This window comes from Prenolepis imparis, unplaced genomic scaffold, assembly GCF_030444845.1.
Source record: "Prenolepis imparis isolate NDT839.2.m4 unplaced genomic scaffold, iyPreImpa1.0 SCAF_2, whole genome shotgun sequence".
Taxonomy (NCBI): domain Eukaryota; kingdom Metazoa; phylum Arthropoda; class Insecta; order Hymenoptera; family Formicidae; genus Prenolepis; species Prenolepis imparis.
Genome location: NW_028141160.1, coordinates 4,505,227 through 4,508,520, shown reverse-complemented (window position 1 = coordinate 4,508,520; position 3,294 = coordinate 4,505,227).

Below are 3,294 nucleotides of genomic sequence, written 5' to 3'. Positions count from 1 at the left end.
CAGTGGTATCAACGCAGAGTACTTAGCAGGACAACTTAAACGATGACTACAATGCAAATGTAGAGAATCAAATGTTAAGATGCCTTTTCATATGCAGCATGCTGCAGCAGCAAATCAGTCACGTGATAAAAATTTACTAAAGCATATTTGCTGCTCATGAAAAGGAATAGCTGCAGCAGCAGTAGCACAAAAACAAATTATAACTTAGAAATAATATTGCAGAATTGAGCTTAATTTTAAATTTATTTTAAATTTTGAGTTTAATAATCATACAATCAGAAATTGTATCAGTGGCATAAAGAATGTGAAAAAACCATTCAAAAACATAATATTGAAACTTTGTGAAGACAAAAAATTGTAATTGTAGCAGCAGCTAGTGCAGTTAAATAAAAAAAAATAAATAAATAAAATAAATAATAAAATATAATTTAAAAAAATAAAAAATAAAAGAATGTTTAATTTTCCATCGAGCAATTTGAAATGTATATATGAAAGCACAAATTAACAACCTTTGTATTTTTGTTCTCATTTCAAGATAATAAAAATGCATAATATACATATAATATATAATATAATAAACAAATAAGTATAATATAATAAATATACATATACCTGACTCAATGCCATTTTTTGTTATGATGACGAGGAGATGAAGACTGTTGCTGTTGCGTGTTTTTGCTGCTTTGCTGTTCGTTCGATTGAACTTCACAGTGCTGATGCAAAATGTGGTGAAATTTATTTTGCAGCATCTAGTAACAATTCTTCATCCAATAGCAACGAACTGTTGCGGCAATACGCTGCGCATGAAATGGTACCTTTAAGAATTGAACTGCAGGAGCTGCAGCGGCAATTGGCCGAAGCAATTGCTGCCAGGCAAGCTCCTGCAGCTCCAGCTCCTGCAGCTCCAGCTCCTGCAGCTCCTGCTTCTCTTCGACCAGCTCAATCATCGCAGCCACCACAGCTTGCAGCGGTGGCTGATAAAGTCACTAATAATGGTGACAACCCCCCCAACCTCCCACAAGAAAATGTTGTATGTAAGTATAAAAATTAATTATTTTTAAAATATGTAAAAAATACATATATATATTGTATATATATTTATATATAAATTTTGTTACAGTAAAATATAAAACTGCCCGTTGGTCACGGGCAGGAAGTCGGCGAGGTCGAGGACGTGGACGCGGACGAGGCAGTACGATATACATTCAAATGTAACATTTTTTAAAACTACATATTATACTATAAAATAATATATTTTATATATAATAATATATTATATAATAAATAAATGTATAAAATTATAAATTATATGATTATGTCTCTCTCTCTCTCTCTCTCTCTCTCTCTCTCTCTCTCTCTCTCTCTCTCTCTTTCTCTCAACTTTATTCTTTTTCTCTCTTTGTCATCCTCATTCCCTCTATTTCAAATGCATGTAAAGAAAAAACCCTTATTTCTTTAGAATCTACATTTTGCAATACTATACATATATATGATATGCGATACCATATATATATGTGATTTTCTTTCATAATCATTTTCATTTCTTGTTTCGCTACAATCCTATTACTTCTTCATAAGTATTGTTAATATGTTATTGTTAATATGGAATAAAGAAATGAATAAAAGCTAATAATATATAATTAATAAATAATGTAAAGAGAGAAATTTATAATATGCATTTTTGATAGCTGAAAGCATTAATAACAGTACTATGAATTATCAAATTATTTATAATTAACTTTAATGTACTTTTTTATTTTATATTAACAATTACATACTTATAACAAGATGATAGCGTAAGAAGGAAAAATGATTGTTATAATGAGAACGAAATATAATGTATCGCATATACCGTTGTATTCAGTAACAAATTATTTCAGTAACAAAAAAGTTATTATTTTGTAGTATAGTAAAAAAACTCTTTCATAAATATATGTTCATATTTAGAACTTTTAACGCTGTCATCCTACTATTTCTTTTATCATAATTACTTTCTTCTTACGCTATCCTATCAACTTATCGACTAGTATTATATACTTATGAAAGAAATATAGTAGGATGGTATATGTAATAAAATATATAATATTGCAATTATATTTACTACATATATGTCATATGCAAAACAATATCACATAAATAATATATATTTCTTTCATTACAACCACTTTTTTGTTAACTACTATCTTACTATTTTTTAATAAATATATAATTGATATAAAATAAAGAAATAAAATAAATGAAAGCTAATAATAAACAACGTAAAGAGAGAAATCATAAAGCTTTTAACTATAGTCTTCCACAAGATCCTTAAATTGATCGCAACAGAGTCTCCATTTTACCTTTTCTGTAGACTTAAGTTCATCTTTATTTATCTTATTAATCTTCATATTGGGAAAATTTTCTGAATACTTTATAAATTTCTCATCATAAGGCGTGAGTTTTAAAAAATTTGGGTCGACTAAGCTCAAAATCTGAAAATAGTAATAATATTAAAATAGTAATATTTCTATCATTTTAATTTTTCATTTATTTGAACGCTTTTATATGTAATACTTACATTAAAATAAACCTCCGCATGTTCCAGCTTTTATTGTCCACATTGCTTCCATGGATGGCTAAAATAATAATACGATTAGGCCCGTATTTTCAACCTTCTTTTATGAATTTGCAGTTCCAACTCCATCTCGCAATTCATTATGTCCTCATTTTGTAACTGTAAAACATATTTAAATAAATTATTAGCGCATGCAAAATAACTCGTATGTATTATATTGCTTCTTTATTTTATATTATACAAATGAATGAAAGAAATACTAGGATAGCAGCGTAACAAGAAAATAATTCTTATATATGTATACATGTATACGTATTTTCTTGTGTTACGCTACCATCCTATTATTTCTTTTATAAGTATTGTAACCTACGTAGCGATAGGTTATACTGCGCGCGCACTTCCTTGGCAGGAAGTTACGTCCGTGATGGCGTTAGCAGCGCGCCTCGAGAGCTGATTGGTTCTTCCCCCTCTGGGATGACAAGCGCGGGCTTGAGCCTGAGCACGCTTCATCGAGAGGCAGTCATTGTCCGGAAGCCATACTATTCAGTAATAAAGACGGATTAACCTAGCCTCTCTACATTATTATTACCCGCTCGTATTAACCGATCTCATCTCTCGCTCGTTATCCTGACACCAAGGTCTTTGTGGTTATCTTGGCCTAACCACGAGATCCTACTAAAGACCTTACAGCTCAGAAGTGGGATCTAGTATCCATAAATACGGATGCGGGATCGCGAACT